Genomic DNA, 14,819 nt, shown 5'->3' on the forward strand with positions numbered 1-14,819 from the left:
TGCAGACAAGCACACTTATTTTATAACTACCCTACTGCTGACTGAGTCAGTATCATCTCTGTAAGTGTCCTTCAACTTTGCACTCACAGATCCCTAAGTGATTGGTCTCCATTTCTCTTTCCCTTTTTAGAAAGTCAGGCAGCAGGTGTTTGACCTTCTTTCGCCTCAGTGGCTGCTGACTCAAGTTGCTTCTCAAATTCTCATTACAAAATCCTCTTCCACCCTTACCAGAGCACATCTCAAGTTTCAAATGCACGTGAACTGCTTCTTTTCTCTTTATTGAGTTGGTTCCGATCATCCCCTCCCACGGCAATGCCTGAATGAGGAAATCTCTGTGGATCCCCTCAAGAGACCCTCCACCCCCAAACTATTCCATTAGGGAATGGGAGGAAGATAAATTAACCAGATATGCCAAACCTGCACAAAAAAATCCAGAAATTGGGCTTCTTTTTGGCTTAATTGGCTTGTTGGCTAGTTTTTGGCTTGTGGCTTGTTGTAGCTTGTTGCTTCTTTTTTTTTTTTTGATCGGCTCCTGGCAAGCAGGGACAAGGGGGGTGGGGAAGCAGGGGCAAGGAGAGAAGAGAGTTGAGAATGCACAGCATGCCCACCACAGTCCCAGACTGCACACCAGGGGGATCTAGTCACATAGAGTGTTGGGGTTCTTAGGGATTGGCTTGTTTTGAAATGGGATTAGCTTGATTTTTGCCTTATTGTGAAAGTTGGGGTGCTTATGTACCGTGTGAAAGTTGGCAAGTGTGAAATTAACCCATGGATAAGACCATGAAACAACACCACCCCAACCCAAACAGAATGATTCCAGAGAAGCCATCGATGAGCATAGGTGCTGGAACAAGGGGTGCGAGGACGGGGAGGGTACTGCAGCATCCCTGTCCATGAGAGGTCCTTAGCCTTCACACCAGCTATGGCCCACTGGGGTTCCCCTCTTTCCACTCCTGGCAACAGGCTCCATACATACAGCCACATATTAAAGCTGGCCATGGCTGCCTGCACCCATCCCATTAGGGGCCTCAGCTGAAAATAAAACCTAGCTTAATGCTGAGCCTTGCAAAAACATGCTCACACTCTGGTGCGTGACAAGAGATGCAGAGGAGATTGTGCTTTCTGGTAGCAACAGCTGCAGTTTCCTTCTAACACAACCCAAGCGTGAGCCCTCTGCACCCCACCTCGTGCAATGTTAAGGGGGCAAAAGTGCATCACCTATCCAAACTCGGGGCTGGAGGAGAGCGAGAGCTGCCTGGTGCATAGTGTGCTCCCCATCCTGAGTCAGCCTCTTTTGGGAGCAGCTACTGGTTCAGGTATTACGGGAATTCAGGGTGTAGGGGTGCCCTCCCTGCCCTAGGAAAGCGACGCCATTGTCGGTACATTTCCCTGCAGAAGTTAGTGTTCTTGCCCGCGGCATTAATTGCTAATCTGCTGGTTCGAGTGCTCCTGGGAGCAGGGCCGGTGCAAGGATGTTTCACGCCCTAGGCGAAACTTCCACCTTGCGCCCTCCTCTGTCCCCGAGCCCTGCGGCGGCTCCCTGCCCCCCCGGGGAGCCATGCGGCAGCTCCCCACCCGCCCTCCGCCTGAGGCGCCCCACCTCCCCCGCAGGGAGCCATGCGGCAGCTGCCCGCCCCAGCTCACCCCTGCTCCACCTCCTCCCCGAGCACGCCGTTGCTGCTTCACTTCTCCCGCCTCCCAGGCTTGCGGCGCCTAAGCCTCCATGAGCGTCCATTTGATTCTTTGGCTTTCCGTTACGCTTGTCACACAGCACTGTGCTGAGTCCCTGCTGTGGCCTCTGTCTATCATAGCCTGGAGATTTTTTCAAATGCTTTGGCATTTCGTCTTCTGTAACGGAGCTCTGATAGAACAGATTTGTCTCCCCATACAGCGATCAGATCCAGTATCTCCCGTACGGTCCGTGCTGGAGCTCTTTTTGGATTTGGGACTGCATCGCCACCTGTGCTGATCAGAGCTCCACACTGGGCAAACAGGAAATGAAATTCAAAAGTTCGCGGGGCTTTTCCTGTCTACCTGGCCAGTGCATCCGAGTTCAGATGGCTTTCCAGAGCGGTCACAATGATGCACTGTGGGATACCGCCCGAAGGCCAATACCGTCGAATTGCGGCCACACTAACCCTAATCCGACATGGCAATACTGATCTGAGCGCTTCTGCCCTCGTCGGGGAGGAGTACAAAAATCGGTTTAAAGAGCCCTTTATATCAATATAAAGGGCTTTGTTGTGTGGATGGGTGCAGGGTTAATTCGGTTTAACGCTGCTAAATTCGGTTTAAACGCGTAGTGTAGACCAGGCCTGAATTGGTCTTGTCAACACTGGTTCTCCACTTGTAAGGTAACTCCCTTCATGTGCCAGTATATTTATGCCTGTATCTATAATTTTCACTCCATGCAGCTGAAGAAGTGGGGTTTTTTACCCACAAAAGCTTATGCCCAAATAAATCTGTTAGTTTTTAAGGTGCCACCAGACTCCTCGTTATTTTAATGTTAGGTTGGGGCAGGACGAGACATCCTAAAAATCCTTGTTGGATTTTACGTGGTTTGCAGCTCACACGCCTTCCCCTCTCTGCGATTACCCTCACTGTTCCCCTTGTGTGTGGAACAGCCATTTTTTCCTTGTGGATTTCATAGTTAGGCAACTGGCTTGGAAGGGATAATAAAGTCTGAAGAAAGAAAGGCTGCACTGTCTTCTGCAAATTCTTTCACTCAGAGGGATCAGAAAGGTCACTGTGCATTGAAGATCTGATCCACACTCCAGTGAAGTCACTAGGAATCTCACAATCGACTTTAACAGGCCATACAACAAGCTCACTAAGTGAACTGAAATAGACTCCTTGCTAAATGTACTAACAGCCAAATCCTCGTTAGTATAGTGGTTAGTATCCCCGCCTGTCACGCGGGAGACCGGGGTTCAATTCCCCGACGGGGAGGCAAATATACATTTTATTTCCTGAACTGCTTTATTTTTTTAAGGTAACAAAAACTAAAATGTCGCTGATACCTAGAAACGTTCATTTCTTTAAAATGTTAAATACGCTTTAATTATTTTTTTTTTTAAAAAGGCTAAAATAACATTTCAAAAAATTCAGTGCCTCCCCGTCGGGGAATCGAACCCCGGTCTCCCGCGTGACAGGCGGGGATACTTACCACTATACTAACGAGGAGCTGCGTGACAGCAGCTCGGAGATGCTTCATTTGTAGCTGAACGAACTGGAACCGCCCTTGCCTGTGAACCTGCCCGGGGTTGCAGGGCGGTGCTGAGGCAAAAGTCAGCGGGAGCCTTCCGGGCGCCGATACGGACGGAGCGGGTGAGGGCGCTGGGCTTGGAGAGGCACGAGATTAACCCGGCGAGGTACTGGGGGCCTTCGTGGGCGTCCCGAGGGTGCGGGCAGCGAGCGGAAGGGGAGCTGCTGGGTCGGGGGGGGGCTGAGGGGGGCCACGGGGTGGTGGGTGAGTTGCTGCCAGGGATAGGTGGGCGGTCGGGGGGGTTGTTCTCTGGGGGCGGGGGTGGGGGCTGCTCGGGGAGGCTGCCGGGCTCTTCCCGCTCGCTCTGAGGCTATTAGCGGCCGCCCCGCCACGTGCGGGTGGGGTGGGGGAGGGGCGGGCGCGGCTCCGTCCGCGGCGGAGGTGCCAGGCTGGGGGCAAAGGGCCGTTAGGCGCCCTGGCTGCGAGGCTCGCGCGGGTCAGAGCCGGGAGCGGGACGCGCGAGCGCAGCCGGGTCCGCGTGAGGCAATTTGGCCCGTTCCCTGCCGCGGTCCCGGCGCGCAGGACAGAGCCCGTCACTGTCGGACCGTGTCCCCAGCCCGCTTCGCCCCCGCGAGTTAGGGCTCAGCGGAGCTGCACGGGAGCAGCCGTTAGGTTGTGGCGGTTGGTGATTTCTAGCGCTGGGCGCCGCAGTGCCCAGCAGGACCTCGTGGCGCAACGGTAGCGCGTCTGACTCCAGATCAGAAGGCTGCGTGTTCGAATCACGTCGGGGTCAAGTGGCATTTTTTTTATCAGAGGGGTAGTAGCCGTGTAAAAGCTACACACAGTCCTGTGGCACCTTATAGAGAGTAAGGGCTTGGCTACACTTACAAATTTGCAGCGCTGCAGCAGGGTGTGAAAACACACCCTCTCCAGCGCTGCAAATTGCAGCACTGCAAAGCGCCAGTGTACTCAAAGCCCCAGCGCTGGGAGCGCGGCTCCCAGCGCTGTACGTTATTCCCCACAGGGAGGTGGAGTACGGACAGCGCTGGGAGAGCTTTCTCCCAGCGCTGGCGCTTTGACTACACTTAGCGCTTCAAAGCGCTGCAGCGCTTTGAAGTGTAACTGTAGCCAAAGCCTAACAGACGTTTTGGCGCATGAGCTTTGTGGGTGAATAGCCACTTCGTCAGACACGTGTCAAGTGTTTTTGGTTCTTTAACCTCCTGCTCTGCATAACACTCCCTGCCTCCCAGTCCTTCACCCTGATCCGCTCACTGCCCTTAGCAGTGCTACGGGTGAGGACACAGCTACAAAATGGGGAGCGTCCAGAGCAGGAGACCAGCTGTCCGCATTTCTGTGACAAGAAACCGGGAGAAGGATTTTTTTGTAGTCAATAAAACCAAACCTCAAAATCCCCATGTCCTTTCCCCCGTTTCACATCAATCCCAGTGCGCAGCCTATCTCGCATTCACGCAGCTCCCTGCTGGGGGACCCAAGGGCGCGTTAATGAGACGTGAACAGTTCAAAGAAGATTTGAGTGTGAGAAAGAGGTTCTTCACCTTGTGCAGTAACTGTGGTTCTTTGAGAAGTGTCTCCCTATGGGTGAAAGCAGCAAAGAGTCCTGTGGCACCTTATAGACTAACAGACGTATTGGAGCATGAGCTTTCATGGGTGAATACCCACTTCATCAGATGCAAGCACCTATGGGTGCTGGGTGCTCCACTTTAGGTGTCTGCGTCCACCGATCTGAGGCTCACCGATACACCTACAGTGGAGCACCCATAGAGACACAACTAGAAGAAGAAGAAAAGGTTACTCATCTGGCACAGTAACAATGGTTTTTCTAGATGTGTCCCCCTATGAGTGCACCACTGTAGGTGTAGCCACATCCCTGGCCCTCAGATTGGGGATGCAAAGACACGTAGAGTGCAGCACCCATGGGGACACTAGCTGAAGAAGAATCAATATTTCCCGGTAAAGCTACATTTTCAGGAGAAGGGCTGTTTTGGCAGGCCACGTCTCAGCTACCACTTAAGCATGGTTTGGTTTGGTTTGGTTAGCTGGCTTTGTCCATTAAAATTATGAATGGTACCTGAATACTGCAAATTGCAAAAATAATAACTTTGAGGCACTGACCTTGTAAACGTATAGAGCAGAGACATGCTCCTTGGGCGTCCACACCTGGAGATGTATCCAGCCTCACCGGTATCTTAAAGGTTTTGCCTGACAATAAATAAAAATTGTTCTGACCAAGTTGTGATGCCTTGCAGTTATTATACTGCAGAATATACTCATCCATGAGTAAGGCTATGATTTAGTCCCGGGTATTTTTAGTAAAAGTCATGGACAGGTCATGGGCAATAAACAAAAATTCACGGCCCGTGACCTATCCATGACTTATACCCCTGATTAAATCTTGGCAGAGGGGATCATTACTGGGGGGGAGGTGGGGCAGGTCTGGGGAGGCTGCTGCTATTGGGAGCTGTTGGGGACCTCTGAGCAATGGCTGCTCCAGCCACCCTGGGACCAATGCTGGGGGCCACTGACAGCAGCTAATGCCGAGGATCGTCAACAGCAGCTTCTTCAGCCACCCTGGGACTGCTGCTGGGGGCCACCAACAGCGGCTGCTCTGACCCCCCCTGGGACCGCTACTCAGGCAATCCCTGGGGCCAGCCTCACTGGTTGCTGCTTGGGCAGTCCCCAGGGCCACCTGAGCAGTGGCTGGTGAGTCTAGCCCCAAGGCCACTCTAGCAGCGGCTGATGCGGCTGGCTGCAGGGATGCCCAAGTGGCAGGCTGCGGAGCTGCTTCGGCAGCGGCCGGTGTGGCTGACCCCAGGGCAACCTGAACAGCTGACCCAGGAGCCAGCTGCTTGGGCAGCCCTGGGGTCAGCCACACTGGCCGCCACAGAAGTCATGGAGGTTGCGGAAAGTCATGGAATCTGTGACCTCCATGACAAACACGGAGCCCTATCCACGAGCCCCAAAATAAATTGTCTTGGGTGTAGAGTATCAGTGAGTCAACATTCTGATTTTAAAAGCAGCAAAGAGTCCTGTGGCACCTTATAGACTAACAGACGTTTTGAAGCATGAGCTTTCGTGGGTGAATACCCACTTCGTCAGATGACATGCATCCAACGAAGTGAGTATTCACCCACGAAAGCTCATGCTCCAAAACGTCTGTTAGTCTATAAGGTGCCACAGGACTCTTTGCTGCTTTTACAGATCCAGACTAACACGGCTACCCCTCTGATACTATTCTGATTTTACATTATGTGGACAGTTTTTACTTTTTATCCAGAAGAAAGAAAACATTCCTGGGACTGATAATTATGTGAAAAGAAAACAAAATGTAAATACACGATTGAGTCATTTAAATTCCTGGATTTAAAAGTGTAAGCACATGAGTTCATCACTATTTAGCTTCAGTGGAACTACTTGTGCTTAAGAGAAAGTGTTTAGCTGACTCAGGGCCATAGTGAATGATTATTGCTGCACTAACATAATAGTAAAGATCCCATCAGATAAAATGGTTATTATTTCTTTATTTATAGAGTGTATGAGAGTGTTTTTTTACTTGGTCCTTGTGCCAAAGATTTTACCATTTGAATTAGATAAATATTATATAAAGACATCAGTATGCACACATGAAAGTGAGGAGATATTCTCAAGAAAGAGCTAGCAGGGTAGGTAAAAAGAGTGATATTTTTTTTCAATTTGTAAAGGGATTTGTTTGTAAGAAAAGAGGAAGGAGCTTGGCACATAGGAAGCAGGAGGCTGTTTCAACTTCAGAAAGTGGCATTAAAGAAGAAGGGAAGCAAAGAAGACAAAGGGAGTTTTAAGAGCTAGGCATGGGAGCAGGGGCGGCTCTACAAATTTGGCCGCCCCAAGCAGTCATGCCCGGGAGGCGACCCCGAGCCGCGGGAGCAGCGGACCTCCCGCGGGCATGACTGCGGAGGGTCCGCTGGTCGCGCGGCTCGGCTGGACCTCCCGCAGCTGCGGGCGGTTCGCTGGTCCGGCGGCTTTGCTGGAGCTGCCGCAGGCATGCCTGCGGGAGGTCCAGCCGAGCCGCGGGTCCAGCGAACCGTCCACAGTCATGCCTGCGGGAGGTCCACTGGAGCCGCCGGCCGAGCGTCCCCTCCGCAGTCATGCCTGCGGCAGGTCCGCTGCTCCCGGGGCTCCGGTGGACCTCCCGCAGGCATGACTGCGGCAGGTCCGCCGGCCCAGCCTGCCGCCCCCCCGGGAAAGGGCCGCCCCAGGCGGGTGCTTGCCCCGCTGGGCTCTGGAGCCGGCCCTGCATGGGAGGGGGCATAAATGAGAGCAAATATGTAGGAAGGGAACTGTTGTGAAGAGTCTTGAAGATGAACAAAAGAAGATTGAATTTGGAGTGAAAGGAGAAAGTCAACAAAGGCATTTCAGGCATTGATAACATTAGAGGGGTGTGACAGGCAGATGATTTCAAAGCAGCCTTTGGACAGATTGGAGTGGGAGATGCCAAAGGCAAGAAGTCCATGGAGGAGAAAGGTACAGTAACCAAGACATAGATTCATAGACTCTAGGACTGGAAGGGACCTCGAGAGGTCATCGAGTCCAGTCCCCTGCCCTCATGGCAGGACAAAATACTGTCTAGACCATCCCTGATAGACATTTATCTAACCTACTCTTAAATATCTCCAGAGATGGAGATTCCACAATTTATTGGCAATTTATTCCAGTGTTTAACCACCCTGACAGTTAGGAACTTTTTTCTAATGTCCAACCTAAATCTCCCTTGCTGCAGTTTAAGCCTATTGCTTCTTGTAAGCCCATTGCGTCTTGTCTTGATCACATGAGATGATCAAGACAAGAACTAAGATTTTAGCAACTGGGATAGAGAGGATAACATTTAATGAAGTTATAAAGGAGGAAATTACAAGATTTTGTGACAGCTTGGATGTTGAGGAAGGAGAAAGTGGTGTCAAAGATAAGAATAAGGTTTCAGGCTTAGGGCATGCCTACACTGGAAACTTCAAAGCGCTGTTGTGGGAACTCTTGGGCCGCAGCGCTTTGAAGTGTGAATGTGGTCGGAGAGAGCTCTTCCAGCACTCCTGGTAATCCACCTCCACGAGCCTCCCAGCTCTCAGAGCGCTCAGACCCTGTCTACACTAGCGCTTTAAAGCGTTCAGACTTACTGCGGTCAGGGGGTGATTTTTCAGACATGGTAGCGCTCTCTCCAAGTAGAGCACTATCAAATGTAAGTGTAAGTGTAGACAAAACCTTAGGTACAGAGAAAATTGTTTGGTACCATTTAAACAATGATAGAAAAGAATGAGATAAGAGGTTTGGGTGAGTTTTAGATCTACATCAGTCAGGTGGTATCATAGAAATTAAGTTACTGAAATTAGCAATGTTCTGTGTCTTGCTTTGAAAATAATTCTCTCTTCTTCTCCTAAACATTAAAGACCTGGAAATCCACTCCAGAAATATAAAGAGGAAAATCAAATTAGGTGCATATTCTGCTAGAAGCTTCCCATCAACTCCAGTCCTGAGAAAGTCCTTCTGTTTCATCTTCCAAGCATGTTGTCTCTGTCAGTGAAAAGGAGATGGATATAGGGAACAGCCAAATCAGCATGTATCCCTCTAACACCCTCCTGATAGCTTAGGGCTTGTCTACACTGGCAATTAACAGCGCTGCAACTTTCTCACTCAGAGGTGTGAAAAACCACCCCCCTGAGCACAGCAAGTTGCAGCGCTGTAAAGCGCCAGTATAAACAGTGCCCCTCACTGATGTGTTTTTTTTAGAGCGCTGTGAGAGCTCTCTCCCAGCACTGCGCCACGACCACACAAGGCACATTAAAGTGCTGCTGTGGCAGCACTTTAGTGTTACTAGTGTAGACTAGCCCATAGTGCGATTGCTGCTGCAAGCATTATTATCTTCTGCTAGGTGCCCTCCATTACATATACTGGAGAGTCATTCACTGGCTATTACAGGGGATTGCAAGTTTTTCAAAGAGATTGACATTTTAACAACAAGCATTATATTATATCATTGGCTTGAGTTGTTCCATGTGAGTTTATATGTCTCATTGTGGTACAAGAAAATTTGGGGAGCGGCCTTTTTACAGTTGATTGTTGGCAAAGGCAGTATAATTTAAAAAATGTGATTGTATTTTTAATAATTGTAAGTGCAACTGCCTGGAGGTGGAGACAACTGGCACACTTCTTAAATCTTAAAAAAAAAAAAAAGATTAAATCTACCTAAATCTGTCAACCAATTTGTCTACCTTTTTCATGCCAGTGAGGCCCTTCTTTACAAATTCAGAATTTTGACTTTCCCTAGGCTTCTAAGCTTTTATCTGGACTAGACTAATAGTCATGGAAAGTCTATCCAGCTTTGTGTTCCCTTTAACAATACAATAGATTCTCTCTCCAAAAGAACCATATCTAAAAAGCTATCTGTCTATATCTCTCACTGCTGTACCTAGGGGGCGTCCGGTTTTCAGCCAGAACGCCCGGTCGAAAAGGGACCCTGGCGGCTCCGGTCAGCATTGCTGACCAGGCTGTTAGAAGTACCCCAAGCGCTGGCTCTGCAGCTCCCATTGGACGGGAACTGTGATCAATGGGAGCTGTGGGAGTGGCGCATGCAGACGGGGCAGCCCGCAGAGCTGCCTGGCTGTGCTTCTGCATACGAGCGAGAGGGGGGACATGCTGCTGCTTCCGGGAGCTGCCTGAGGTAAGAACCACCCAGAGCATGCACCCCTGCCCCCTTCCACGGCCCAACCGCCTGCCCCACCCTCTGAACCCCTCGATCCCAGCCTCGAGCCCCCTCCTGCACCCCAAATCCCCCATCCCTGGCCCCACACCAGAGCCCGCACCCCCATCCCAGAGCCCTCATCCCCTCCCACACCCCAACCCCCTGCCTCAGCCCAGAGCCCCCTCCCATACTCCAAACCCCTCAGCTCCACCCCCCAGCCTGAATCCCCTCCTGCACCCCAAACCTCTCATCCCTGGCCCCACCCCAGAGTCTGCATCCCCAGCTGGAGCCCTCACCCTCTCTAGCATCCCAACCCACTGTCTTAGCCCAGAGCCCCCTCCTGCACCCTGAACTCATTTCTGGCCCCACCCTGAAGCCCTCACCCCTAGCCGGAGCCCTCACCCCCTCCTGCACCCTAACCCCCTGCCCCAATCAAGTGAAAACGAGTGAGTGAGGATGTGGAGAGCAAGCAACAGAAGGAAGGGGGATGGAGTGAGAGGGGGCGGGGCCTTGGAAATGAGCAGGGCAGGGGCAAGGCAAGAGTGTTCGGTTTTGTTTGAGTAGACAATTGGCAACCTTAGCTGTACCTTGCCAGGCCTGCAACTTCCTTCATGGCCATGTCAAGGCACATTCAGTCCAAGGGATACGCACTTCTGTAGCTAACATGCAGTCAGTTGACATCTGGTGGGCCTACTCTCCTTCAAAAGGTTATGACAAACTCACACTGAAGTGGGAGAATGGGGCCCCAGGAGATTTATAAGGTGGCCACACAGAATTCTTTTGAAAACATTTACAAAGGATTGCTGCTTGGACTCAGCCCCATGGCAAAAATCAAGGTTGGCCTATTGGCATTAGCTTTAGATTCTCCAACAATGGAGATATCCCACAGTATATGTTGTATCTTTGAAGAAGAGATAATAATGTGCCTGTAATTGTTGTTCTCTGAAGATATACTGCCATTTAGAACAGAGCCCTTACACTCACCTCTTCTGAGGTTAGGGGTCTGTAAATCTGTTACTCTTCCCCAAATTTCATAACATTAAAACTTGCTTATATAGGAACTGTTGCTTGGGAACACTTATGGTGGCTATAACCCCCTGCTGTAGCTAACAGCTTTGGAACACTAAACTAAGGAAGTTTCTGTCTGCTCTTGTGCTGGGAACACACACTTGAATGGTGATCAAGTACAATGTTTCTCAACATTTTTGATATCAGGGACTGGCTTGCTGCCTTCCTAAACTGTCAGGGAGATCTCAGGGACCGTCACTAGTCTACAGACCAGTTGTTGAGAAACATTGAAATTCTAGCACACATGCACATCTTCACAAAACAATTATAGATAATCTTTTTTTATAAAATTATATTTGGAATGAATTTGCAAACATTTATGAAAGTGAGAGATGACTAGGACTAGTTGGAGGTTGGCATAGTGTGAGCGAGTCCTCTGAACTAACTGATACTAGTCCATAGATTCTCTGGAACGAAAACTACGTGTTGTGCCAGACTATGAAGTAGCTATGATGTAGACAAACATCTCCTAGGAACTAAGGTGAAACCACAAAGCACATGTCACTTGTGACCAGATCTAAACATGTGTCCTAAGACTGGAGGGGTTAGTGTATTATAGCTATCAACCTGCAAAGCTTATTGTATACATTTTTGTTGTTATATTAATAAGGAGAAAAATATTTCTCTAAGCTGGAAAAAAAATCTAAGAAATGACCCCTTAAGCTTACAATAGTAGTTTTATAGATGGTGACTAGAATTTCTGAGTTATTGTTTGTATATTATCAAGTTTAAACTCACATCTGGAAATGATTCAGCATGGAAAACTATAAAGTAACCATTTTTTACATCATTTCTAACTGTCAGTTCAGTCACAGTAGGAACTGATACTTCTATTTTCAGTCCTCATTCACTTAGGGCTGTGTCTGTCAAAATGCCAGTAGCAAAAAGTTTAAAATATTAATACAATTCAGTTGTGATTTTTTTTCCATATGAGTAAATGATCATTTGGGAATTTTTATGCGTGAGTAAACAGATTCAGCAAATTCAGCCATGGAATAACTCTGTTTTAATTAATGGAGTTACACCAGAGATGAATTTGTCCCACTACAGTGAGATACGTTTCTTTTGTATGACTTTGCAAACTCAGTTTCAAGTGTATTAAAAATGAACCTTCTGATGAGAAAACTAGAATTAAGTACAAGTAATTTTTTCATTTTTCCTCTTTCATTCACTCAAGAACATGGAAAAGCAATGTGATTTAACTAAGTATAATTCTAGTGTACAGTTATGATTAGGCAACTGTTTCTCTTATTTATAATAGCAATTCCCATCTTCTGTTGCAGACTTGGTAAATACCTTTATTTTCTTCGCCAAACTTTGTCATACACCTGGATTAAATTAAAATTCAATTTATGTTTTTTAAAGTTGTGTTTTAGGTAAAGGGATTTCCATTTTAATGTCTAAATCTTATAAATCAGGGTGGGTTTTTTTTAAATCACATTCTTAACATTTAAATTTGAAGCTCCCTGTTAAATGCTTTTCTCATCAGTAAGACATGGTGGGTGGGGTAATATCTTTTATTGGACCAACTTCTGTTGGTGAGAGAGACAAGCTTTCTATCTTATACAGAGCTCTTCTGCATTTATTGTTATCTTTACTTTGCACTTAGAGTTAAATATGAAAAAATATCTTTAAAATTTCTAACAGATTAAATCATCATCCAAAAATCTCCATTGGAAATGCATTCTGAATCATCTTTTAATACACAAACTTAGAAAGTAAAAATCTTACATTACAATGCAACATGAAATGTACTTTTTGTTTTTATTCACAATGCTATAGAACAAGGGTCATCAATAAAGCAGAGGAAGCTCCCACTAAACTCAAGATTTGAGATTATTTAAAAGCTAGTCGGCCTCAGCCCCGATGCATCAAAGAAAAGTCTTTGACTAGAAATCTCTTCTCACATTCTGGAAAGCTGAGGAATTCCGGTAATTTGGAAGGGTCCCGTACAGAAAGTATTTTTGGCTTCTGGTTTCAACATATTTCACATTTTTAGGCAGGCTTACAGTAATTTTTCAGCAGTTGAAAATGGACACAATCTCACACTTGTATCCCTCTCTTCTGTTTTCCTCTTCTCATCAGCATATGTCTCGACAATAAGTAAAATTCAACTACCTGTCTCTCAGGTAGAGACAGTGGAGAATGTGATGATTACTGATTCAGCCCTTGAAAAACAGAACTCACTGATAGATACAAATTTAGCCTTAATTTCAAATAACGTAATGCTTCACAAAAGGTGTCACCAGCCAGTAGCTTTGCATTCAATACTCTATAGGATACGAGTTAGCTAATAAACCATACTGGCAGTTTTTTCCTATAAAAAAATTGGAAGCAGGGGTCCATTTGGGCTGGCTTGTAGTGACTTGGTACGTTTTTCTAGCTACCGTCTGGTACTCCAGAATCTAAGCTCTCTTTTAAAAAAAAATAAGGTCCAGATCCTCAAGTGGACCTGATCTTTAATCCCAGAAGTAGCCACAGGCCTTCAAGGCCTCCAGTATAAATTATAATAGAAGCAGGAGATTCTGGACATATCACCTACTACTCTTTCTCTATCCCTGGCATGCCTCTAAACACCCATTACACCTAGGCGGTGTAGAGCTGGCTATACCATCTTCATGCCATCCAGGGATTCCCCTGTACAAGGTGCACCTCGGGGCCAAGGATCTGGCCCTAAGGACTTACATGAGGAAGTTTTACTGGTATGCATTAGAATGTGATTTAAAGTGCTATAGTTATACCTGTATAACACCCCATATGGACATTCTTACTGCAGTAGAAGAGTACCCTTTTCCAACTTAGCTTATATTGCCTTCTAAGTAGTTGAAGCTAAACCAAAAAAGCCACTCTTATCACAGAATAAAGGGCATGTCTACAGGCACTACAGCAGCACAAGAGTTTTTCCTTTGAGATACGTAATCCACCTACCTGAGCGGCAGTACCTAGGTCAAGAGAGGAAATTTTCTATCAGTCTAGATGTGTCTACACCGGGGTTAAATAGACTTAAATATGGCACTCAGGGGTCTGAATTTTTCACACCCCTGAGTGATGTATCTAGGTCTATCTAAATTTTTAGTGTAAACCAGGGATGAGTCCCTACATGGGGAAATTATTCCAGTACAGTCAAACCTCGCAATAACGCGCCCCGCCATAATGTGAAATCGCATATAACGCAATAATAAGTTGGCTTCCCTTTAAGGCCTAATACCAGTGGTCCCCAATGCCATGGCACCAGCCAGGACATTGATGTGCCCCCGCCTAGTGCCCAGCAGGGGAGAGAAGCTGCGGCCCCGCGCCTGCCAGGGACAGTGAGCACTGGCGCCCGCAGTCCTGGAGTTCTCTGTCCCCGGCAGGCGTGGGGCCGTGGCTCCTCTTGAAGCTGGAGAGAAGCAGCGGCCCCGCGCCTGCCAGGGACAGAGAGCACCGGTGCCTGCAGCCCTGGAGTTCTCTGTCCCTGGCAGGCGCAGGGCCACGGCTTCTCTCCAGGCCGGAGAGGAGCCGCGGCGGCGGCCCTGCACCTGCTGGGGACAGAGAGCACTGGCGTCCGCAGCCTCGAAGTTGTCTGTCCCTGGCAGATGCAGGGCCGTGGCTCCTCTTGAAGCCGGAGAGAAGCTGCGGCCCTGTGCCTGCCAGGGACAGAGAGCACCGGCGCCCGCAGCCTCAGAGTTCTCTGTCCCCGGCAGGCGTGGGGCCGCGGCTTCTCTCCCCTGTTGGGCACTAGGCGGCGCACATCAATGCACTGCATTGGGGACCACTGACTTAAACTGACCGGCTTGAAACCCTGCTATACTGCGACCACGCATTTATCGCGATGGAATT

The 14,819-nt window shown here is 48.5% G+C and overlaps 3 non-coding genes across 3 annotated transcripts; 2 read left to right on the forward strand and 1 right to left on the reverse strand.

Moving 5' to 3' along the window:
• The first annotated feature begins 2,877 nt into the window (after positions 1-2,877).
• TRNAD-GUC lies at positions 2,878-2,949 on the forward strand. The gene has a single exon. It is a non-coding gene; the product is annotated as a tRNA-Asp (tRNA).
• A 162-nt stretch (positions 2,950-3,111) lies between these two features.
• Positions 3,112-3,183, reverse strand: TRNAD-GUC. The gene has a single exon. It is a non-coding gene; the product is annotated as a tRNA-Asp (tRNA).
• A 743-nt stretch (positions 3,184-3,926) lies between these two features.
• On the forward strand, positions 3,927-3,998 carry TRNAW-CCA. Its single transcript has one exon. It is a non-coding gene; the product is annotated as a tRNA-Trp (tRNA).
• Positions 3,999-14,819: the final 10,821 nt, after the last annotated feature.

Source organism: Mauremys mutica, chromosome 1 (assembly GCF_020497125.1).
Source record: "Mauremys mutica isolate MM-2020 ecotype Southern chromosome 1, ASM2049712v1, whole genome shotgun sequence".
NCBI classification, from domain to species: domain Eukaryota; kingdom Metazoa; phylum Chordata; order Testudines; family Geoemydidae; genus Mauremys; species Mauremys mutica.